Consider the following 27,193-nt stretch of genomic DNA (forward strand, 5'->3'; position numbering starts at 1 on the left):
TTAGAACTTATAAATACTTGTTTGTATAATTACTTTTCAGAATATCCAGTTTTAAGATTGTCGCATTTGTTTCAACTATAGTAATTTGTATTTCCAAAGCAATTTTACTGAGTTGAGACGTATTTCCAATATTATACCTATTTCACTAATTACATTCAAAATTGAAACTCGATTATGGTTATTTTAAACTTTTATATTCTGAACAATAATTAGATGTTCAGTATTATACCTTGGCAAAACATACAAGCACTTTTCATCATGTGTCTCTTATATGTCTGAGGATAATTGTTCAAAAATGAGTCGTGTACTCAATGAATATACAAAAACGTTGTTTGAATGTCATTTATTACTTTAAAGCTTATAATGTTGTGAGAAACCCATTTAATGTTTTATGACTTTCACAAATATCTTAACGATGGATTTCAGCATGTTGCCAGTTTAATTGCTTAGAACCTTATATTCTAAATTAAATACATGTATGATGAGCAAATTTCTTGGCACTTTCCATGATAATTCCTTTTCTTTCTCGCTGTGATTTGACACTGAGGCATCAAGTCAGATTTGGATGTTCATAAAATGTTACACTTGTAACAAAGTTACCAATATCAAATACTGTAGGAATTAAATTAAGTAAGCAATAACGTACTCTCTTGTAATTTCCACTCTAGACAAATCTTAAAGTGTAAACTTAAAATATAAGTTAAAATTAATTTTATTCACCTGTAAGGCTCGCCAGCTGTTAATTTTGTCATGACCAACTAAGCCAATACTATGTTTATAATATAATAACATCGTATGTTAATAAAATTAAGATATTTTACAATTAAAGTATTTTTAATTTGTACTCAAAATTAGAGATAATATTCAGAATAGTTTATTTAAATTTTTTAAATATAGATTTAAAATTAATTTGCAAATTCTAAGTCATAATACGTCATAAATATCCCTAAAATCCACGAGGCGTACATGTTTATTGTGTGTTTAATGTTTTATTGTTTATCTATATCTTATAAAATTTATTTAGTTTTATGTACATTTGCATATATTCTTTATATTTCAACCACAAATACGGCTCTAATTACATAGTTTATAACATACAAAGGGTTTAGCCATAAATGAATGAATATCTGTGAATTATCCACTTTTTGAGTTAAAATAAAATCAGTTAGTGAGTTATAATTAGAAACTTTAAAATAGAACAACGAAATATTGATTTTCAAAATATAAACATATTTTCAATGTCGATTCGTTATTTCTTGCATGTTGACGAAGTAAGAATTTTAATAAAGCCAACACTTAGCTTGGTAAATAAATTTTCGTAGGTAGGAAGAGATATGTTTTTACAAATTTTCACTTAGGATTCACTGGTTGTTTACAATATATAACATTTATTAGGTTGCATAAAAGTCTATATTATCAAGTAAGTCTGTAAAGCTATAGCGAATGTCTGAATTGCGCGCGGGACATTACACACAAGTATAGTATTACAGAGCTCATAATTCACGCCCATGTCTACGTTCTGCAAATGTGGTCACAAACAAAGGAAAGCTGTAGTATTTCTGCAAACTGCGCTGCTACAGTAATGGTTGATACTCTGTTACAGAAGTGAGGAGTCTCGATGAAACATGGATATCAGGAGATGAAGGGGAGGGCACCCCTGGAGGTCAAGGGTCAGACCGCGCTGGAAATGCTCAGCACGGCGGATAACGTCACCGCAGGTATTTGTTTTTTTTTATAAACCAAAAATTATTGGATTTAGGAAAACCACCTTTCTTAAAAAAAGGCCTTCAATCGAATGAACTATAGTTTAAAACAAATCCACATTCATATTAATAAAGTTATTAATTCTTGCATTTGAGATACGGTTTGTTCCTTATTCAAGTCTACATCTAGAGTACCCAAGTGAATACAATCCAAGTAATGACTTTTACTACCACTGTATCATCTACAAAGTCAACATTAGGTTTAGTAAATTATTCTTGTTTTGGCAGTTTTATTGATTAAATTCCAGATTTATTATTTTATATTTAATTCAACTAGTTATGCATCGAAACTGAATGGAATGTTTAATAGTCAGTGATGCCAGAAAACGTACTGTTTATGTTCATACTGTAAGTTCTTGGTTAGACCCTGTATCTGTGATTTATTACATACTTTTATTAGTGTTAATGTGGATGATCTCTTCCGGTAATGAAAGATTTCGTGTACTGAAACTTATTGTTTAAACAACAAAATCGTACTACACTGTTTACATAATAATATCTCTGTTTACTTATGTTCACAATATCACATTGATTGGTAATCGCCAACGATTTTATTGAATATCGCCCTCATCTAGAAATCTGCCCACATTCAGAAGTACATATCAGATTCAGAAGGACTTATAACTTAAGCTCCAGCAATTTCAGATTTCCCAGCGTTCTGGGATATTAATTGGATATTAGCTGTTGCAATGTGGGATTCTATCAGGAAGCTTGGTGGTTTGTCTGACACAGACCTTTTAAAGCAGTTGATATAACGTCAGTTATTTTCCTGAGTTGGAACATTATTCCTGTCTCTGGATTCAGATTGATGAACGTATTCACCGTGAATCAAGGCACATTTAATTTGCAGTACATGATCTGGTTAGTCAGGGGAATGTCAGCAATCCTAGCTCTTTGACAGATTGTGTAACAAATATAAAATGTCTCTATGTGAGGAGTTTGTGTTTGCTAAGGCCAGAAGTGCTGATGTTAAAGGTGGAGGTGGGGTGGAACGTGTTGGAGGTGTAACGACGGGAGATATGAAGGAGTGTGCGGGCTGCGGGAAGCGGATCACCGAGCGATTCTTGCTCAAGGCTTTAGACCTCTTCTGGCACGAAGACTGCCTCAAGTGTGGTTGCTGCGACTGCAGACTGGGAGAGGTGGGCTCTACACTGTACACAAAAGCAAACCTGATACTCTGCAAAAGGGACTATTTAAGGTAATTGTAGTGATAAGTACTCTGTAATATGACATTTGTGATGGAATCTGGATCAAAACACTTTGGTAAAGAATTTAGAATGAAAAAGGAAGAATATCAACCAAGAGCACAGGGGTGCACACGATTTTACGCAAAATAGAATCACTTACCAATAATTGTATCATCAAATTCCTTCAGTTCACACTGTGCCGAAACTTAGTTAACACAATTTGAGTCTTGAAATATTATGACCTTGTTGTGGTAGGATGTCTTTCTACCATAACATAGAGATTTCACTGGGGTCTTCACAGTGAGGCCGAAATATTTCAAGACTAATTGTGTTATAAATATATATAAATATTATAAATAATGAATATAATATAATATATATATAAGTGGTATGCACTGAAACACTTTGATTATAATCATTAGCCTAAAAGCCTGAAAAACTTTCCTTTGCAAATAAAAGTTGATCGGAATATTTAATCCTGTGAAGCACGATTGGCTCTAGTCGGCATATAATTTCATTTGGTGATAAAGTAAAGTAGTGTGAATTTCAATGAATATTTCATAATTATCTCAAAAACATTTTTAACTAACATATTAGCTTAAAAAATTCTGAATGCTTTGAAATGTATTTTCTACTGAACTTTTAAGCAGTCTGATCTACTGAAGATGACGAAAATGCTTGTTTTCAGGTTATTTGGAACGACGGGCTACTGCGCCGCTTGCAACAAAGTGATCCCAGCCTTCGAGATGGTAATGAGAGCCAAGAGCAACGTTTTCCATCTCGAATGTTTTCGCCTGTCAGCAGTGCAATCACAGGTATGTGCTTGCAGTAATCAAGAGACGATTGGTATACAACTAAAGCAAGAGGTGTAGAAAAAGTTAAATTAGTTTAAACTTATAAACAGGTATATTTGTAATCGTTTTGTGTTCCTGGTGCAACAATATATTACTTTGTTACAGAGCAGGGAAAAAATCATGTGTATTGCTTTTCTGTTGCCTTTAGTTTTAAAAGTCTTAATTTAATATTATACATTCATGTCTAAGTAAACTATAATACAAACATATATTTCATTGAAGGAGAAGCGTCTTTTTATTGGAAAAACTATTTTCTATATTTTCTTTAAAAGAAAACTCAAAATTGTCCAATATTGAAATTATGAGTGAATTTAATTGTGAGTTTTCTGTTATATAAAATAATAAAAAAAACAACACATATAGTTAATTTTTTATGGCTCCCGCTTCCTTTAGTAACATTTTTTTGCTAGCTTTCCTGTGACATTTTTTACTTCTTTCAGCGTTGAGCGTTTGTAGGTATTAAGGTAGTGGAGTGGTACAGTTAACATACTAACTTGTTACGAATGAAAAAAATGCCTGTGTATTTTTACACCGTAGACTTGGTAAATACTAATGCAAAATAGAGTCTGTAATCTCCTGTGTTCTGAAAAACTGTAGGAGTGAAAACAGACTGCGAAAATCATTTTCTGGTTCCTTCTCCGATTTAAGTGAAGCCAATGTCGTGCAATTTTAAGACATCAAATTAAATATGTTGGATCTATTGGTTCCTTTTTAAAATACTGACAAATAAATTTCGAAATAATGTTTTATAGTTACATTTTACTAGCGTTTTCAACAGGAAAAAGTTACGTTGATAATTTTGATAAGGAGGAATTGTCAGCGAGAAAGCTGATCCATGTATCCGAATTTTTGTTACAATCTTTAAAATTTTATCTTCCTATTTTTATTGGCGCAGGTTTCTGTGTGGGGGACCGCTTCTATGATGTGTGAGTGAAAGATCCTCTACGGAGTACTGTAGTTGGCGCATTGGCCTATACAACCCCTCCAGCCTGGCGCACATACGAAGGCAAGTCGGTAACCTACAGGTAGGCCCCCGCCCTCCCGGCAAAAACACTCCCTCATAACAGAGTCGATTACTAACTTACTCCGTGTTTTATCTTTATCTCAGATCTTAAATGTTACGAAAAAAACAAAAACGATAATTTTATTTCAAAATTAACAAACATTTCGAGCCGTTAGATTGTTTTACTCACTTGTATATTTAATTAAAATCCAAATAAATTGTTTTAATCGAATTGAACTTTTTTTATTGAACCCGAAATTATTGTAACATTAATAATATTTTTAATTAATCAGTTCGTTACCAGATAATTGTATATTATTACCACCGCTTTAGGTTTGATTTATATAATATGTTTTTATCAGAGTTTCATAGTTTCAAAAGGAAAATCATTACAATAAAAAAAAAAAAAAATATAATTATTAACTGAGACAAACCTTTCTATTTACGTCTAATAACGAAACTTAAAATATAAAGCGGTTTTAAAATTACTTATAATGTCTGCAGTCAACTTTCAGGAATCTGCAGTAGGTTTGTCATTGCATAAATTTTGTGTAATATAAATAATTGTTATAAAGTACAATTTGTTTAGGTTGCTTGTATGTTGAGTAGTGAGCCACTGTTATACATACAAAATTGTATACGAATCAAAAAATGCTCGGAAATTTATGAAGTAGCATAAGTAAATTAAAAATAGAGTCTTGTTTTCTGGTACTCTTCTTTAATTGTGAGAAATGCCTTGTAAAACATAACAATTTGAATAAAGGTTGTTATATTAAACATTTACAGTATTTTCATATGGATCACATGTTACCAGATTTAGACTATACACTGAGAAAGGAAAATGTCTTCCTTAACAAACTGCAACTTATTAGTACATGTTGAACAGAGTTTGGCCAATAAGGAGAGAATTGTAATCTTTTTATTATCACGGTATATAATTGGAAATTTCTTGAAGATCTTTAATAAGCTATGTCCTTCATAATAATGGTTGGCGGAGGTTTTTCTTGTATTGGGCCCGATACTTTACCTGTGTGGACAACAAGTTGTATATACCAATCACGGAAAAATATACTGTGTGTTCGCCATACATGGATATGAAACCCCTCCAGCCTGGCGCAATACGGGTCATAGTGAAACAAACCTTAGTTTTAGGCCCCGCCCTCCCAGCAAAAACCTTTTAACAGAGTCGATATTATGCCCTTGTTGTTATCTTTATTCAGATTCTTAAATGTTAAGAAAAATAATATATTTCAAAATTAAACAAAAATTTCGAGCCGTTAGATTGTTCACAGACAACCTACTTACGCCGTAATTAATAATCTAAAACACATTGTTTTATATAATTATTTTATTGGCCCGAAATTAAAAACATTAATAATATTATTCAAAGTTCGGGTTACAAAACATACTCAAACCGCTTTTGAGTTTTTATTTAATATGTTTTATCAAATTTTCATAGTTCAAAGAAAATCATTACAATTAAAAAAAACTAAACAATGTTTTATATTTTTAACTGAGACATATTTTGTAATTCTACGTCAAATAACGAAATATAGAACATAAAACAAAATTATTTTTGTTTACACGATAAGTGGAAATTCAGCAGTATATGTCATTGCATAAATGTGTAATATAAATATGTGTTATTAAACTACAATTTGTTTAGGTTGCTTGTATGTTGAGTCCACACTGGTTAAGATTAATTGTATAGTCCCGTATTGGAAGTTAAAACGAATGTATGAGTTATGCATAAAACTGTCAGATATGTAATAAGAATTGTTAGATTATATCAACCATTTTTAGACAGTGTGCAAGGAACAAGGTATAATGTCTGAGGTTTCAACATGTGTTCACAGCCAGCAACATATTTTGGCTGACAGAGTAGCTGTTATCATTAAGCAAGACTAAAGGCCCGGAAAGCCCCACAATAATGCATTTCTGCCGAGTGAAGGGACGGCTCCAGCTGGCTACGGCAGTCCAGACTCCGACACGCTCGAAAACTCAGTGAAAACTGCCGTCTCTTTGTACCCCCTTCTCCTGTGACCCCTCCACACTCCGTCCTGCCATATTTTGGATAATGAATGACGTTGCTGCTACATAGACTGTGACGTCACGTCACACCGAACTCTAGTACATACGAACTTCATAAATCGACATTGTGACGTTTCAAGCTTATTCTTATTCTTGCGAGCATCTCATTATTTCTTTTATATTGAAATACCGATTTCATGAATGTTAACAAGTTGTGTTTTAAAAATTATACACCATTCATCATATATACTTCTCATCTCACTTGAAAACACACTTTAGTGAAACCATGCAGGCGTGTTAATGCTACAATGTCTACAACACAATTGGATGGCTGCTTATTATACTGCCTGTGATTGTACCTAGTAAGCATTTTATTAATTCTAGTAACTAACCTGTACTCAAATTCACGCTTCTTTTTTCATTATTCAAGAATGTGAGTACATACAATTGGTAATTATTGTCAATAAACGTTGAAAGCATAATTAACAGTTTTAAATAACAGTTTAAAATGCATACAGTTTAAACATTATATTAAACAAGTTATAATATCTTTAGCCTGCAGATCTCCTGTTTACTTGGAAAAGCACTTAAACAGTAACTAGTTCCAAATGTTTTTCATGTTTATTGAATAGAAAATCTAGATTGTCTAATTTAAACGAAACAATATTAAATCAAAATGGAAATTATTTTATGTTTCAAAAATATAGTGGCAAAATTGAAAATAGTTCAATTGAGTCATGACTGAATTGTTGTTTATTTCATCTTGATTAAATTTTGGTTTGTGCAATTGAAAGATTTTAAATCGATTGTGATAAATTGTTCAAGGATTATTAATGTTGACCATCAAGTGCAAGAGTGCTTTTGTTCACATAAGTGTAAAAATAATGTAAAACGGCCCCAGGCCCCCGGAGCCCTCACAAATGTTTGCTTTGTTATAAAAACAGGGCTACGGAATAACCTCCGACACCGCTCGAAACTCAGTGAAAACTCAAGGTAGTCTCTTAATATTTCTTTGTGTAACATAATGTGTGACCCCTCCACACTCCGTCGCTGTCAGGAGCGGAGATGAACGATGGACGTGTCAAATTGCTTAAAGAAATACAACTTTCAGTTACTAGACAACACTTCGGTAACATTGTTAGTTTTCAAGCTATACATTCTTTGCGAACATCTCTGATATCAAATTTTACAAATTGAAATACCGATTATCATGAATGTTAAAATGTATTTAAAAATTAATTCAAATGTGTCTCATTATACTTTTATCTCAGTCTTGTTATAAAATTGTAGTGAAACCATGCAGGCCGTATTAATGCTACAATGTCTGTACAATACACATTGTTATTATACTTGTGTGATTGTACTGTAAAGCATTTTGCCGTTTAATTCTAGTAACTATAACTTGTAAATATCTCAAATCACTGTCTTTTCTTTATTTCATAGAAATTGAGTACACAAGTAAGTGTAATAAATTTACTATTTTAGATAATGTATATTATCTGTAAGATAGAAGTTACCAGTTTTGGAGATCTTCGTTAGTGCCCTAAAAACAATGTAAACCTAGTGTTTACGTTTAGCCTGCAGATCTCTTTTTAACACAGCTTTGAAACAAGTTTTCACTAGTGTAAACTCCTTTTTGGAGGAGGTAATAAAAGCAGATTGTCTTTTAAAACCTGCCTTTAAATTTCCCTAAATATCGCAAAAATTATTTTATTTATAAAATATTAAAGTGTTTTATAATTATTGATTTTTATTATTATGTTTGGTTTTATTAGTTACATCGGAGATAAATCATACAAGGTGTGCTGGTCCAGAGCATTATTTTAGTCAGTCCAACAAAATAAAGACTGGGGCCTTTTGTTCAAGTAAGTGTAATTACCGAATTGTCAGGATAATTGTGCTTTGTTATCTGATATACAAATAACCTAGCACAGCTAAGGGTGATTGGGGACTCAATTTAAAGCTGCTTCAATTTACTGCTCTTCCAATTAAATAATGTAAATCTCTTATGTATCTAATAACATCCAAGGTAAAGAAATTATTTTCACGATTTAATACACATTTTATCTTTTGTTGCCGTTCAAATGTGAAACTGTTTCTTCTTAAGTATTTTCCTGACCAGACAAATCCTGCAGAATCACTTGTGCTCTTAAAAACTCTGTCATAAAACTCTGTAAATATTGTCCTCGTTTGGCTAATTCGATGACCTACTTTACTAAATGTACCATCTGATCACTCACACATATGTTTGTAAAGAGATTATCGCACATCCTACAAATTTATTTTCTCTAGAAAAAATAATTATTACTGTTAGGTTTTATTTATTATATAAAAGTTTCAAACATAATAAAAAATTACCTGTTACATACTATTTAAGTTGGAATGCAACATGTAATGTTTTTATATTTTTATAAATAGGGTTTTGAGTCAATCATTAAATATTATGAAAACTATTCAAAATCATAGAAAATTTAGAAGTAAAGTGTAACATTTACATATAGTCATACAGCATAATAAATTTACCAGTTTTAACTTGTTAGTGCCCTAAAGAATATCAGTTTTTTCGTGTTAACAAAGTATTTGAAACAAGTTTTCCACGATAAACTCAACATATGCAGGATGTGGTAATAATAATTTGTAAACCTGCTTTTATTTTAAATATCGCAAAAACTTCTTTGTTAATTTATGAAAATATTAGTTCTTTGTCTTTGTTCTAATGTTTGGATTAGTTTACTCGGAGACAAACCATACTTATGTGCTGAAGGTAAAGGGCATTATTTTAGTCAGTTTCGAGATCCAAACACTTAGCTTCCAACACTAGGGCTGCCATTTAACTTGATAGTTACCGGTCAATATGTTGCTATACGACACTGCACAGCTGGTAATTGGAGGACTCAATTTCAAATGATTGGCTTCAATTTCGAGTTGCATGAATTATCTCATGTATCTATTACATCAAGGTATTATTTTCACGATTTTATAACATTTTTGTCTTTGTTTGCAGTTCAATTGTGAAAATGTTAATACTTAAGTATTTTTCCTGACTCAGACAAAATCCAGCAGGACATCATTGTGCTCTTAAACATCTTGTCATAATAGAAATATTGTCTCGTTTGGCTAAGTTCGATAACCTACTTTACTAAAGGTTACCATCACATCACTCATATGTTGTAAAGAGATTATCGCACAATTCCTACAAATTTATTTTCACTAGAAAAAATAATATTACTGTTAGGTTTATTATTATATAAAAGTTTCACATGATAAAGTTGACTAAGGATTCGCTGTGTGTTTTAAGTAGGAAAATGCAACATGTAATGCTTATATTTTTATTAGTGACTTTGAGCATTTTAATGTATAAAACTAAAGTAATTATTTATTGAGAAATTGTAAACTGTAGTCATTTTCAAGCATAATGTTATATTAACTTTGTAATGAGGATATCTTGGGTCGTTGGACAAAGTAGGAGATAAAGTTGCATGGTTGTTGTATCAAGTCAATCATGTGTAATTAATTGCCCATTTTAATTACCAACTTATTTTAATGGTGAAGTGACAAAAGCCAAGCTTTATTGTTGTTTGACTAGGGCTATATTGACCGTTATCAAGTCAATCATGGTGTTAAATGATGCCATTTTATGAGATCTCTTAAGTGGTAAAGTTGACTGAGGTTTATTGGGTATTATAAATGAACTTAAGTTCAACCGGTTAATGCTATCAATCAAAAGTGTTTTAAATTGCCCATTGTTTCTTACCCAGTTGTAATTTAATGACTGAGGTTCTATTAAATGTTTGACTAGGAACAAGTTATCAAGTCAGCATGGTGTATAATATTCACCAGAGAGTTGATTAATCACAGGGATTGATATTAGTGATGTTTATCATGCAGAAGTTATGGTGTATTTTATAGTTGCCACTCATGGACACGAACAAGGAAATTTTCATAACACCATATTTATTAAGAAATAGATTGGTAAGTAGATACTGTATAGTACCACCATGGAGGAGGAATAACCTCTTACATAGATTGAAGTTACCTATCAACAGAGGTGCTTTGATAACAATCACTTTATGAAATCTCTACATGATAAAGTTCGACTAAGGGATTCTGAGGTTTTGTATAAATTGACTGGTTATCAAGAGTCAGTATGGTGTTAAATTACCCATTTTATGAGGTTCTTAAGTGGTAAAGTTGATGAGGTTTAAAGACTTGGCGGACCAATATTAGTTTTTGTTATACAAAAAATGTACTACTATTAATACAGGGTATGTGTTGTAAACTTTAACTCACAGACTCTGGTGGGTGCAACTAATCTCTCAAAGCATACACTTTGCGAAAATAATAATAGTACACAAACTAATTGTGTAATAAGTGTTAAAATCCTTTGGTCTTGAGAAAATGCTTTGTACCACTTCTATTTTAGGAATACATAGCTGACCACTGTCTGACTTTGTATAATAAAGTCGGTAAATGACGAGAGACAAAATAAGCGCTCCCTTGATGGTGTACTGAAAGACCCAATATTAGTTTTTGTGGTATACAAAAAATGTATACTATACTATTTTGTAAACTTTAACTCGACAGAGCCTGGTGGTGCAACTAACCTTTACCTTCGAAAACATTAAAGAAGGTTACGATTGTCAAAAGAAATATAAATCTTGTTTCATTAATTTTAAAAAATATGAGTAGAAGCCTCTTGCAGAAATAAATCATTTATAGCTGTGTACGGTACAGTCCATTTCATTTTAAGCTGTAACACGTCAAAAATTTAGTTTTAAATGGCAGACAATGTTGGTCAATATTGTAATTACTTGGTCAATCAGTGAAGCAGGAAATCGTCTTTAAATAGCAGGATATTAATCGTTAAAATAACCGAGTCGTCATTGGACTGAATTATTACGCCTTGACAAAGTGTCAAAAATTAAGAAGCACTGGATTAATTTTATTTTAGATATAAATTATTTTAGCACCAACATTTTTCAAAACTATTTTATGTTTGACGAATACATTATTTAAGAATATTACGTAATTAATCAATTCCAATTTGATCATTCCTTGACAAAGTGAAACAAAAGAATAACTATTTATAAATTGCACCTAAAAAGTTAGTTTTTGGGGGCTTTTATTTACATGCGGAATAAGTCCCAAATTTTACTAAAAACCAAGAACAAAACAAGTCAAAATAATAGATTTTAGAATGTGTTATTTGTGATAAACCAGAACAAGTTATTAGGCCAATAAGTAGGATCAATTATTGAATACATAAATGGAGTTTGTATCGAAATAAACTTTGCAATAGAGTTTTAAACAATCTTGTTTCATGAATGGTAAAAAAATGAACGTTACTTTTGTACATAATTGTGTTGTATTTGCGATTAAACCTATGAAACAGTAATAACACTAAATACAAACACTCGATCTTTAAATTAAATATAAGAGAATATATTGCTCCAAACTCCAAAAATATATTAAGATGCATTATGAGTGTTAAGGAGTAAATTATGTGGTGAGTGTATCGGCCCGTAGCTATATAATGTTGTCTGTCAATGGTTTGCGAAGTTACAGACGACGTGACTCGACGCGATGTGACGGAAAGCTCCAGACTACGCGCTACGCGACGGTACTCCGCGCGGCAAGAAATGATCGATGTGTGTCGAACTGCAGCGCCTGCTCTCCTCTAATTAAACTAATGAACCAATTACAATGGATTGACTGATTTACAATGTCAGATGGTATAATTGGACCATTAGTTTTAGTCTTTGTTGTGCTCCAATATATCCCACCGTGGCTCAGCCGTATCGGGTATCAGGTGTTTGCGCTGCTCAGCAGGACGTTACAACCAGATTTGGGAGTTCCCTCTTGTTTTTTTGCCTTCACCACATTGCTTTAAAGATTGGTATATAGACGAGTGTGGAAAAGCCATCACCCGGATTGAGATAAACTGTTTATTCTGAAAATCCCCTTTCTCGTGACTTTAGAGTACAAGTATTCACTACATTTCTGCACGAGAAGTGGTAGACAGAGGGTACTTTATGGTTCAACATACTGTTTCAAAATATCAAATAGAACTAATAATCGTTATGTATACTGTTTCCCTTGGAGTACCCTGAATCAACTGTAATACTCCCAACAAGTAGGCCTATACTCAAGAAAAAAGACATTAGAAAGTCACGTGCCGAGTTGGTTGGCCACGTAAACGAGGTTTTCACCGTAGTCATGATCACTGTTCGCATCAAATGTCATTAAATAAAACTATCGTTTGATCTGATATTACTTGGACAATGGTATAAGAACATTTGTTGTACTTAAAAATGTCTGGAAAAGAAGGGAACGATGTGTGTGCACTGGTTCTAATAACGCAGGTAGAGTTCCTGTGTTCATTAGTTTGTGGTAACAAATGTGTCAAATTATAAAAATAAGCAAGTATTAAGGACAGCCTCTGTCTCGAAAGTAAAATGTCAAGATCGATCACCATCACATTGTGTAAGAACTAACAGTTCAACTGCTTGCGGAATCAGTTGTTACCCTGCTCCATGGGAGATTTGTTTGAAAATATCTGTTATCTTCTAATACCGTAGTTAAAGAGCTCAAAGAACACGACTTGAACTATGTGCACATTATGATACAGGTATAATAAGGACCTCTTTGAAGATAAACTTATAAAGAAAGCTTAATTTTGCGAGGGTCTTTTTTATGCGGTCATAGAGCGAAACGCAAATCTATCGCGACCTTCGCTACCCACTTACCTTTCCTCTACTATCATGGATACATCAAGCCAGCTCCGTCTGGTGTCGTAATCAGGTTTTCACTATCAAAGGTATTGGCACAGGTTAAGAATATTTCTGCAGTAGTTTCCAGAAACTACCTAATACAATCAATGTGTCACCATCATGATATGGCGCCGAATCAGCTCTAGATACACGTAGCCACGGTGGCATCTTGGAGTTCTTAGGAAACGCTATAATCGCAATTTTATCCAAAACTATACCAAGGTTAAGAAATGGTAAGAAGTAAAGTTACTAGATGATCCATGGAGATACCTTACGTGAAGTATGTTGGGTTAGATTACAATCCCCTTTCCAAATTATAGCAGTTATGTAAAGTTGATTATAGGCCTAGTATGTAAAACGGGTTAAGTATGAGGTTAAGGTTATGATTATGGTGGATGCCAATATGTGAGTAAGATTTGTTGTTATACATAATAGATAAGTTTACCTAAAAATATAAAATTCCAGCTTGTGTTATAACATCTAAAATTTTCCTAAGAATAAATTACTTAATAAAAGGACCTACTATAATACTTTCCTGATACGTTTTTTCTCAAACGCCTTTATAATATGTGCTCTTTAATCCTACACATGTAAAGTCCATAAAATGGTGTGCACATATTATAAAAAGTATTGTAATGAAATAAAGTGTCGTGTATCAAAACAGACTGAAATTTTAAAACTCGATAACCACAAAAACTAATAACATGATGGAATGATTAATTAACAGCAACTCTTTATTTGGATTGAAACTGTGTGCTCGCGAGTTCAACACAACTTTTGATTAGTGGTAATTCTATTTAATACCAATACTGAATAAACTGTACATATTACGTTTTATTTAATTTATGAAATAATTAAATCCATTCGACAGCAGCCTCTTACACGTGCAGAACTAATTAAATGAGGATATAAACTATGAAAACAACAATAGCGCCAGTTTAATATGGAAACCAATAAGTGAAAATTAATAATACATGGTTGACTACACATCGTTCTGATTATTTCAGTTTTTTTTTAATAATCTCCTGAATGTTACATTTATAATGTAATAAACTGAAAATGTGAAGAGCTATTTTAATTAAGTATTTTTATGAATTCTATATTCGTTGTAATAAGATTCGGTGTAATTTTCAGCACCAAAACTTGTACGTTACAATGCTGGATTGTTACTGATATTTGCTGAACATTTTGGTGCCTCACGTCAGTAATCGTCTATTCCGTTAAAATTATCGAAAAAACTAAAAGAAGTGTAGTTGGATTCCCAAATTGTTTCCGTTATAGATTAGAACAACAAAAACCAGCAAATTTACGAGTGAAATAATCAAAACCTCCTTCTGTTATTCGAATTTGCTCTATTCAAATATCACGTAAGATAGAACTTGTATGGATTTTCTAATTTACATTTAAAAACACTGCTAAAAGCGTGACCAGGATAGATACCACCACACACATACCCGCAATGGTTAAAAAATTGAGCAAAGTGTATAGCGGCTTCTATCGCTAGTCTCACAGTAACTTGTCAGCGCGTAATTGCTCATCTATTTTTATCAGACAAAACCGGCGCAGGTTTTAACAAGCATGAATGAGACGTAGCCTAGTTTCCACATAGCCAGAACGAGGTAATCAAACATCAAAGTTGTTTTTCAGGTCACATTTATGTGCTCTAATGCGGCCAACATGAGACAGGAAGAACTCTATTGCCAACATTCCAAACTTTAAATACTAGTTAATCCAGCGCCTTTGCCAATTTAAAGTACAACTTGTACTTCAGATACTCGTAAAGGAGGTATGTTACGGAAAGAAAGCCAATGACAGTTGGCATTCCTGTTTTCTCAAAGCAACAAGTTGTAAAAATCTTGTAAGGATATGCAGTGTATCTTATTTACATGTAGAAGGAAAGCATTATGGACCAACATGACCTCCTTGAAATCACGTCGTTGTCCGTCTAACTATGCAATCACTCTTGGTAGAAAGTTCCCAGTTACATGAAACTTGTTATATAGAGTCTTCGGTTTTGACGTCAAGGCGATAATTGTTTATCTGTGAGATAAATCTAGGTAGAAGGGTCTTAGGAGACTTGAAAATTGGTGCATACGTTCCTCGTGGTCCAGGAAAGAGTCTTTAATTTTGAGATCAAACGGCCAAGGAGATGTTCGTCTGTCTGTGCGATAATTCTAGACATTGAAAGATCTTAGAAACTTGAAATTGTTGGTGCACACGTTCCTCGTGATCCAGGAAAGAGTCTTTGATTTTGAGATCAGAACTGTCAAAGAGAATGTCCGTCTGTCTGTGCGATAACTCTAGATAGAAAGGTCTTAGAGACTTGAAATTTGGGTACATAGGTTTCTTTGAGATACTGTCCAAAGAGAAGCTCTATACGTTTTTAGGTCTTTGATACTGAAATTTGGTATATAGGTTCTGTTGGTAGGAAATGCTCCATCGCTTTTAGGAGTTCCCCAACGGACAGTTCGTCCGTCTATCTTCCTGTCCTTTCTGTTGGGTTCTTCAATTACAGTAATCTGGCGCATCGAATTTTTAATACTGAATTTGTCTGTGTTTTTAAATTTTTTTAATGATACTTATTCTTTGTTTTTTGCACAATTTACGCGTTGGTTATCTTGTACTATGTTTTAAATTAAGTTTCCTTAAAGGACCATCCTGGTGAATTTTAAGAGAATCCTTCACTTATTATTTTAGAACAAAAATTCTTATTCCATTTTTAACCTGTCGTATTTGACCTGACCTGTGAGCTAAGCTTGATCATGTCAGGAATCAGCTAATTCCACTTTAATATTATAATACTGATTTCGATATTATATTAGAACTAGTTGGATTAAAAGTCAGGCTAATTGTGCAGGAATAAATCCAAGTCAAAATTTAAACTAAGCGCATGGTGGCTAATTTAGGTTGATTTTGACACTGACAAACATGAATAATTGCTAATTACAAGTCGCTGTCACCCAGTTCGTCAGACGGGCATATTTACCAACACCGTATTCGTGGTGTCAAAGGTATACGGCAGTTAAGAAACAGGTGTTAATTATGACGTCACGAGCTCGACACGCAGCTGGCGCAGTCTTCTGTTTACTCTCTGTTTAACCTCTGCAATCTGCTCATTATTACTAATTAGACGCCCCCTGTCTCTGTAGCAGATAGGACAAAGGAAACGTTTCTTTGCTGACTGTGTGCATGGGGAAACGTACACAAAAATGTTTTAACTGAGAATAATTTATGTTACCATTAAATTTGAAAAAATGTTAAAAAGACGTGATAGAAAAGCTAAGCTTTGTACTATTTTGTTTATTTTACAAATTGCATTATTTCATATAATGAAATAATCTTATTACGGAGTTTTAACTCGTAATGTTAAAATAATTTTAACAAAAAAACACGTCGTCTGCCAAGCAAACGTCGTAGTTGCTGATGTTGAGACACATCAAACAATGCCGCCTTTTAGTAGTGAAATGTGTTAAAGTAAGAATCTAGATGTTGCCTATTGCGGATTTTAAATACATTCGATTATAGCGCTCTGTCCCCTCTTAAGTCACCATCTCATATAATAAAAATAGCTGATTACTGAAAAACTACATGTGTTGCTCAGGGAGCTATTTGAATCCAATAACCTACTTTAATTCTTTGTTTAAATTTTGTTATTGACGATGGATGATTTAAAAGAACAATAGGGATTTCTGACATTTGCCACCGTTATAAGCTACAAAAACGTATAAAACTAATTTTTGATGAATGAAATCGACCGTTTTCTTTACATGTTAAATTTCCCTAGTACATAATTAACTTATTATCGGAAAAGTGCGATCCTGCACTTGGAGGTTTTTGGACACCTGAAGAAGAAGGTATATTTCATTTCTCGAAACGTAGTGTTACACCTTTTGTATGGGACAAAGTATGGGAAATTGGGAAATGTCCGAAATTTTCAACTTTAAAATTATCAAGCTAATTTATTCACAGCAAACAGTCACCAACCAACTTGATATCAGCTGATTTACTACTAATCTAACAAACTTATTTTTCCCACATGTCCACGCTAGGTAGCAGACGGATGTCCATCCCACTGAATTCATTGGTTATTCAGATGCCGTGTGGTGGTTTACCTTGTAAAATATTGAACGTTTTAGGTTGTTAGAGGCCTTTTATAAGACCTAAAGAAGTATCAATAGGTAGGTGAGTGGTAGTAGTGTTTGGCTTATTGTTTTTGAAAACTAACTTTACTTTATACATTAATTTATTAACTCCATGTTTACAAAACAGAAAACAATTAAAAGATTTAAATACATTCTTGTTGGAAGCACGAGTACATCATTACTAACGGTAAACTCTCAGGCTTTGTGAAACCAAAACAACAAATGATGTGTTGAAAGTTTATTATTTGCACACTGTGAATGTAAGGTAACTTAATTAGCGTTATAAAACAGTGAACTGTAATATTGTTACCAGTTCGGGAGCCGCTAGTAGAAAACTAATTTGAACTTGTAATTGAAAAGCAACCGCCAAGAGATCAGATGGGCTCTCATAACCGATCAGCAGAGCTATTTATTTATCTAAAGTAATTTAAACTTATACGAGTACTTTCCTTTTGATACATTTCTAATTTGGCTGAAACATAACGTTTCAATATTTACCTAAGATAAGTTACTACCACATTCATTTTAATAGAAGTTTACGAACTTGAATCGTAAATAAGTAAGGCATCCGTCATAGAGATTTGAATTGTACTCTTTCTTAGTACAGAGTGAGTTTTGATAGTTATACGAGTATAAACAGTTAAATAAACGTGTTGTACAGGAGTGTAAAAGCGCTTGAAATGTAATGCATGTTTAATTTCATATGCACATTAAGTTAGTTTAAAATGAAAAACGATCACGTCAGAAGTATTCGTAGAATAGCATTCATGAAATTAAAAACGTTTTGAATAGATTTTTATCTTTTATAAATTTAAATTCCGTATAAATAAATAAACCGATTTGTTTACAAACCCAATTTCAGATCAATACAATTCTTAATCAGCGATTATTATTTTCCAGAAAAAAAATAGGAGGAAACACTCAGGTTTAATTACAAATCAATGCCATACTGGTAGTAGCACTAGTTTCACAAATAAATTAACATTTAAGCTTGAATTGTATTTCTCTCAGAAAAAGACTAAATTTTAAAACTTTGATAAACACTGCACTTTGTAGAAAAGTCTCAGTTCATAATTATATACATTTGTTTAAATTAGATTGAACGTAATCATTTAACGCAATAAATCCAGGATTTCAGTGGATTTCAACTCCATCAGAGGGATAATAACTCAGATATTGTTGTTTTTTGTTACGTTGACTTCTCAGGCAGAATTTCACCTATGCGTCATCAGAGGTAGTCTGTGATGCGAAGGAATCGTCATAGAAGGTTTACTTTTACTTTTTTCTTGCTAGGTGTGTTCTGTTAGAGAGGCGGTTGGTTTGAACACAATACAAATCAACAAAATCTTGAACCGGGTCCAATGGAACGCCATATCTGCTGTTGCGACAATGACAATTGGACTCTCTCTTAGTTGAATGACTCTCTCCGTTCGTTGAACTGTGAAATGACTCATTATTCCTTTCGCAACTAATTAGCCATTCGCAAATAAGACAGGTAGGAGCACACCACACCACGTGTCGCGTAACGGTCTTCGCTAAAGTCTATGGCAAATTTCATTCTAGAGATGTTCTCCGAATAGACAGAATGTTACGAGCAATCTGGCAGAAAAGAAACTTTGGCAGACCACGGGTAGACAGAAGAGATCATTAGCCAACCTACTGAGTGAATATTTGAATGAAGTCCAGCTAAATTCCATGAATAAAAACATTTACCTTAATCGAAGTTTAATGCAAAAGTCTACAAATGAAGTCGTTCTCGAGACATCTTGCGGATAGTTAGGCTAAGTAAAGGCTGAGAGAAATCACCATAATTAATTATCAAAACACAAAGTTTCGTATGTAAAAATTACGTCATGTAAAACATTTCAAGTCCATAGATCAATTCGTCGTGAGATATCTAGCTGAAAACAGACACCCAGGCAAATTGACAGATAGACCAACAAAAAGGAATTTTGGCAGAATCCTTAGTGATATCTCAGCAAAATGTACAAAACTTAAACAGCATAGCTTGATACTGATGAATATATCACCCGAAATTATAGGATTTGTTAACGATCAGTCAAATTCGAGAAAGGGGTATGTACCAACATCGAACTCATGTGCATCTTGTCTACACACAAACAAATTGTTTAAAACAGTGTATCGAAGGAAGGACCCGGTAGTACGGAAGTCTTCCAGCCAAACTATACGAAATACCCATGTCAAAATATCATATCACTCAGGTCAGTCTGTTTAAAAACATTAAACCAATAATACTAATTTAACATTTTCGCATAACGCTCGGCCAGTCGCTTGGAGTGGCATGCTTTGTCATCTAATCCATATTCCTTGTCTACAGTTCTGTTCGTTGTCGAGATTTTATGCGGACAGCCAGTAATAAAATTTTCCTTTCCCTCAAGTGATAAACTTCTGTGACGCTCAACCAACAAAGAGGTGTGACCAACGCAATAAAATAAGCTTAAATTAGAAGGTGGAATATAATATAGATGTAGGTCAAACCTCATAGACTCGTCTCAAAATTAATGCTCAAACGTTTCTACGGAGCATACGTATACGGCATACGGTTCACTGTAGCCACAACCTACAAAAACAAATCCGACACGTATATTTGCCTTTTAAAACGCCATATTTACACCCTTGAAGATTTAATTTTCGGACGCAAGTCTTGGTTGTCGAAGTGGGTTGAGACCGCCATCGCAAGCTAACCAAGTTCATTTCAGCCTGCCTCGTCTCGATACCTCGCGAACCTCTTCACTGGTCCACTGTGTTTTAATGAAAATGGAAGCAGGTTTAGTGGTTGCTGCTGTTTCGTCTTTTTATTTGCATATTTTAAGTGAGTGTCTATGAGTCTCACAAAACAAAAATCTGAAACTTTTGAACAGAAGAAAATAGTGGGCAAAGGTAAACTTCATCGTAACAAACCAATTAAAAAGATAGAAATCCTTTCCTTCAACTCGGCTACTGTAACGATTTAGTTTATAACTTAAACGACCCCAAACAGCGGTGTAAACTTACGTTTTTACTTATGCTGTACATTTGTTCGAATCTGTAATGGCTCAGCATTATGGTCAAAATAATTCCATTAAAACTATCGATTTACGTCTCTCTTGTAAAATTACATAAGTATTAATTAACTTGGTACTTGCGACAGGCAATGGCGCGAAGTACCGACTGCAGTTGAGAGTGTACAGGGTCGCGGTCGGTGCTCGAGTGCATTTGAGGGATTCCCCTGAGTCTAGTGATGGGATAAACCGAACGGTTTTCTATAACCGACTACCAGTTAACCAATAACCCATTGATTCACGTTTGCGTAGTATTTTAGTTTTCGTCTCAATCACATGAATTATTTGAATTACTAAGCTCACTTTCTTTATTAATATAGGTTATTATTTTTGGTACCATTTTAACGATTGTAACTCTGAAAATTCTTAATTATGAATTATTTTTGGCAGAGTTTCCACCTTAAGTTTTAGTAACCTCAGTGATTAAACACAATCAGATAATACTGATAAGAGGATTTAGAGGAGATATAGTCATTCTCTCATATTTATTTCTCTCCATAATAATAGGTTACAATAAAAAAGAAATTAATTTTATTATTGCCTTTGAAATAAAACCTTATTACAGTCGTAATAAGACTACGTTCCTTCAGCAGCAGTATACGGGTATTCTGTACTGTCTCACAAGAACTGATAAACTTCCATTAATGAAAATTCCTCAAAAACTGTGATCAAGAATTTTGAAATAGGATGACGGTGAAGGCTTAAATAATACACGTTCATAATGGTAATGAAATATTTCAACTGATGTACTTTCGTTACCAGAGTGTTTAAGACTGCGAATAAGGACTTGGTACATACAACAGTTATTATAATTGCTCGTATCTTCAGTAGCAGTCCACGACACCAAGTGATTCCTAGTGCTGAGAGCCCTAAGATTTCCTAGAAATTATATAATGAGTCAGATCAGGCATGTTTGAAAATCGACAATACGATGAACATTGAGGAAATAGAATGCAAAGCAGGAGTGATTCATCGTATATGAGGAGACGGATTGTGGAACTGCTTGCGGGAAAATTCCAGAGTGAAAGGTGTTCTCACGTTACCAGAATGCACGTTTCACGTGTTTAGTCATGCTGTTTTGGTGAGCGCTGTAAAAAGTGCCAGCTTTGAGCGTGATGCACCTCCTAGGAGTGCCAGTATCAATAAACTGGTTTCCGGCACATTCTAACATGGGTATGAAAAACTGTGATACAGCAGAGAAGGGATATATGATACAGTGAGAAAAGAACTAACTCGAATAAAGAGGAAGAGGGAGACTTAAATGTTGAGCAAAAACAAATCAGGTTTATGAACATTTAAAACTCTTCACTCTATTCTGCTATAGTTATAAACAAGCTGTACTTCCACAGTACATTTTTGAAAAAGATTATCCAAATACTGCTATATGTCCTCGTGTTTTCAAAACAGTTTTATTCTAATGCAATTTTATACGAAAAATTATATACAGATAAGTTATAATAAAAATTAAAAATTATTGGCATTGGCATAATTTAATTTGTCCCTGTTGTGAATTTATAAGGTCAATAATTTAGGCAGGTAGGGTTACACCATACCATGCGTCTCGTAACAGTTTTCGCTGAGATTAGTACCAGTAGGCTACATTTGACACTATGCCATATGTTGCAATGGCATATGACTTTTTTTAATTGATTTATTTTGCCAGTTTCTCATTGCCATTATTGTTACGCATATGACCAATGTAAAATTCGTTAAACGCTCAACGACATTCCATCGAGTGACCATCACCATCACCTCGATACCTCGATATTGCTTATTTATAAACTATGCTTTCATTCTAAAATGCCATTCAAGTCTATAAGTTAGTTCGTATTCGAGACATCACGCGGACATACAGACACCCAGCGATTACATTTTTCCAGCACCTCGTATGAAAAACATTTCTCTACTGAAAATAACACATTAGCTTTTACTTGGTTTGGTAACTGTCTAGTAGGAAGATTCAACACTTTAGAATTAACATTTTAAAACAGTGTTATTAGTATGAGGAGAAAAATTACTTATATATTTTAAGGTTATTTAAAAAACGTTGGAAATATAGAAAATATATGACATTTCTTTATATGAGCATAACTTAATGGAATAATGTATGTCACAAAGTGCGCAAACCATGAGTAACCGAATTTCGATTCACGAATATTCAAGTAAAAAGTTGATACTTTTATCGATGTAAGGCATCGGCAAGAGAAAATTCCATCCATTAGTAAGATTTCCTTGAAAGGTAGGGTAAAAGTTGAGAGGACTGGGAGGTGACCAAAACTGAGACAAATGGTGGCGATACGTCAAGTGCCACATTAGCCTTGGGCCAGTGTCCGGGGGAGAGCAAAGTTGGGAGTGCTGATGCGTCGCAGTCTATACCGCGGGAGGCTTTAGACGGCTCGACAATTCTTAAACATGCAAACCATATTCGTTAGTGGTGGAGAATACAGGAATACTTCTGGAGCAGGGCTTCTGGAAGAAAATAACATCATATTTATAGACATCGTTCCTTACCTTTCAAACTTGAAATAGAACCTACACGTGGTGATTTGCAGTATTAAGCAAAAATTATTTGTGAAAGGTTCTATTATTTCACCAAATATGAGCCCACGATTTAAAACTACCACGTGCCTAAGCTATTGGCATTTATACAAATTTGAGATATTATCTGTATGTATATATACCTCTATATACCACTGCTTGTGGAAATGATACTTGCCCCCAATAAAGCCGAAAAAAATTGAAACTTGGTGCAAAAATGTACCTTATAATTATCTTTGCCCAGCTCAGCACACTATTTCGTTCCAATATAGCGGTCGTTTAAAGTTTAAATTTCGAGAAGAAAATAAAATGGTTTAGACATTAAATTACATTTCTTAAACATTTATATTAAACATTTTTGATATATTCGACGGTATTCGTGATATTGATTATATGTAAATCCCATATGATATAAATAATAATATTTTTGTTGTCATCAAATTTACCCTCTCTCTGAAGTACTATTGGCTATGAGACTGGACATAAAGATATAAGTTCTGGAAAATGCACATATATATACACACACACACACACAGTATAAAAATGATGTACTTACAATTGTTACATAGTTAAATTAAACACATGGTTAACAAATAATTAACTATAGCATAATTAAGTAGTAAAAAATATTGTTCATTACTGTCACGTAACGATAAAGGACCGTATTCTATCTTGGCTTCTGCTAATGTCTGCTTTAAGTACCTGATAATTTTAGCACTCCATGTGGCAAAGCATTTTGTTGATCTGCTAAAACATTTCAGAGTGCACTTACACTACATTGTATAACCGTATTGCATAACGTATGGGCGCCAATGTCTTTACACCGCATTCTTCTCGGCAGTAATTTGTGGTAAGGGGAGCCTCTGTTTGTTTAGTGAGTCTGTGTTTGAGTTGAGCTAAACAACGCTAATTGGCACAAACAGATGGGGGGAACACAAACATTCGTATCTGTGACTCGTTAACTGCACTCTACTGCTGCCACCTACCGTCATTAATGTTAATCACTTGCACCATCTGGCCAGCTTTCAAGTTCATGTCTGGAATACGCGTTGTTATACAGTAAGAAATCAATACCTCATAGCATAGTGAATGTAACCTAAAACTATTGTCTAAAACCGTTTAGAACAATCAGAAATTATGTTTTATGCAAAAAATCATTAGCGATTTGATGAGTAACCGGTTTATGTTGAAAAGCATCCAAACTTTTACAAAACATTAGTCATGTATTATTTTTTTAAATCAGCTAAGTACTAAAGAAAAACTATTGAATCAAAATAACAAAACAGCTTGAAACATTCCCTTAAAATGAAAAAACGCTATATTGAGATTTTTAGTTTTAAGTGGATGTTTTATACTAAATCAACAAATTTAAAATCTTTCTCATGGTAGTGATTACGGAAAATACAGCAAATGATATGTATCTCATATTTGCCTATTTCCGTTTTCACAGTTAACTATAAGGCTCTATCATATTACATCTTAAGTTTCCTCACTAACTATAGACCCCGACTTTAGCATTTTTCCCACTGGTCTAGAATAGTTGAAGTGCTTCTGAAATATTTGTAGCCATTCAATTAAAACACTATAGATTTTTGTAATAGAAATTCGAGTTTATTACGTTTGTGCTTATTAAACTGTCAATCTCCTACTATCTTTAAAACCTTAAAGTCAAATTATCTTGAAGTGAACCAGGAGATGGTAGTATATTCCATTGGAAATCGCTTATCTTGGGATGCTTGGTGTAGTTTTTAAAAAGGATATGCCTATGACGGATCTGTTGTTAGACAGGCACTTACGCGTAAGAATGTTTTAAATTTAAATTCTTATTTCTGAAAGACGACCGTTAGTACACTAAATATAGTGATGTTGTCTGTAGAATTGTAATGGGCGAGGCCCGAAGTCTGATCCCACCTGTGCCTGTGTACTACTGTATGCTACTCAAGTCTGCTGGCAGGTTTACAGCACGGGTTTAAGTGTATCACACAATAAGCCTAAGAAGCCTTTTAGTACGGATATTTCCCTCGAGCCCTACTGCATTTTTCATTCGATGTTCCATTACCCGTATTAACACTCATATCACCTACCACATATCGCAAACGTTGCTCTTACACACGTACACGGAATTGTGGCAATACTTCTTTTACAAATAGAAGATGCATGTATAGAAATGTATTCGGTCTGTGGTAATCGATAATTTAATCTTGCGTGCTGATTTAAGGAAAATCAGTTATGCAACATAGTTTTCACCTAAATTGAGAATGAGTTTACAAACAATAATTGATAAGTTTATATATTTTATATATTTCTGTATATTTTGTTATACAATAAAGGCTAGCGGTAACAATCCTTAATGACATATCAGTTTGTAATAAAATAAAATTACAAAGGTGATCGATATACTGACCACAAAATCAATCACACAAAAAATTAATTACGTTATTTTAGTTTATAAAACTACAACACTGCTGTACTTGTATATTAAGGTATATAAACAACTGGACTTGAATATTGAATAAGATCTTAATCGTTACTGTTGCTTTGAAATTCTTATTTTATTTAATCTCAAATCGTTACATTTATTACAAGGTAAATGTTTATTATTATTTAATGTTATCTGACAATGGTATACAATATTATTCTGTTATGTAACATTTATACCGAGTAGTATACAATCAAGCTATTGTAATAATAGTGTTGATAGTTGGTAATGTAATACTGAAATCATGTTTTAATACTAAAAAGCTTGGTGCACTCGTATTTACAGTAATCAAACTCACGGGGACAGTTACGAGATTATAACCAGTGCCTTCTGTTTATGGATTGGCTATAAAACTGCATATTACAGCTCAGTTTCTTGCGTTTCCAGTTTTAAGGCGCTTAAACCTTTTGAACTGGAATATCTATAAGAAGAAATAAATTTAAAACTTTAGTTATTGTCTAAAAATACTCAACAAGATTAAATCTTTTTTTAAGAATTGTAAAAAGGATTGATACTATCTCAGATAAAGTTGTGGAGATGAGTAATATAAACCGACACTCATACTTTACATCATCACTTAAATTTCCAGGTATGGACAGTAAGATGGAAAGAAGTTAGAGCAGGATGAATAGAATGCTTGATCTGTTTACAATTCACCCGACCTCGTGGACTATTGCCTATGTGTAGCACCTGCGGCTCTGGTGGTGATCTTGTCCTGCTTTGTATACTTCTAGTAGTGTTGCCGAGTAAAGGACAAACGTATATCAAGGAGTCTGCGATCTCGTACATTACCATCAAACATTATTATGCACAACGAGATCATGATGCTTATCATTAAAGGTTGGAAAAAGGGAAAAGAGTCAGCTTGATGAGTAGTTATTAGAATTCCGATCCTTTGATCGGAAGCAATACTGCAGTACAGCTTGTCATTCCAGGGACTCGATTTTTAAATATAAATTTGGGTTTGATAGTTCCATGGGTTGAATTTGAGCTTAGATAAAGTAACGTGGAGTCAGATCCGGGTCTGACAATTCAGATTATCTGTAGAAACACGAAGTAGTGACATAGTGTAGTCTATGTCAGTATAAATTTTGGTGCACCATGTCACGACCATCATACCTCAATTTGTTCTTGTGATATCATACAGACGGAATGTCATATTCCATCATCGACCTCGATATTTCTCATGACTTTTTAGACAATAAATAAATGTTGTATTGTAAATAAAGTAGCATGCAAAATTGCAAGACTAAAGCTCTATTGGTTCTCGCGACATTCTTGAGTGATAGGGTTCTATAAAATCCCACTAGAGGACATACTAAATCACTGGACCTTATTTTGCTCGTGTATAGACCAAACCATTC

The 27,193-nt window shown here is 33.5% G+C and overlaps 1 pseudogene; it reads left to right on the plus strand.

Moving 5' to 3' along the window:
- The window catches only part of LOC124358414, a 230,551-nt pseudogene that overhangs the window by 163,069 nt on the left and 40,289 nt on the right, over positions 1 to 27,193 (plus strand).

Source organism: Homalodisca vitripennis, chromosome 3 (assembly GCF_021130785.1).
Source record: "Homalodisca vitripennis isolate AUS2020 chromosome 3, UT_GWSS_2.1, whole genome shotgun sequence".
In the NCBI taxonomy this organism is placed as follows: Eukaryota; Metazoa; Arthropoda; class Insecta; order Hemiptera; family Cicadellidae; genus Homalodisca; species Homalodisca vitripennis.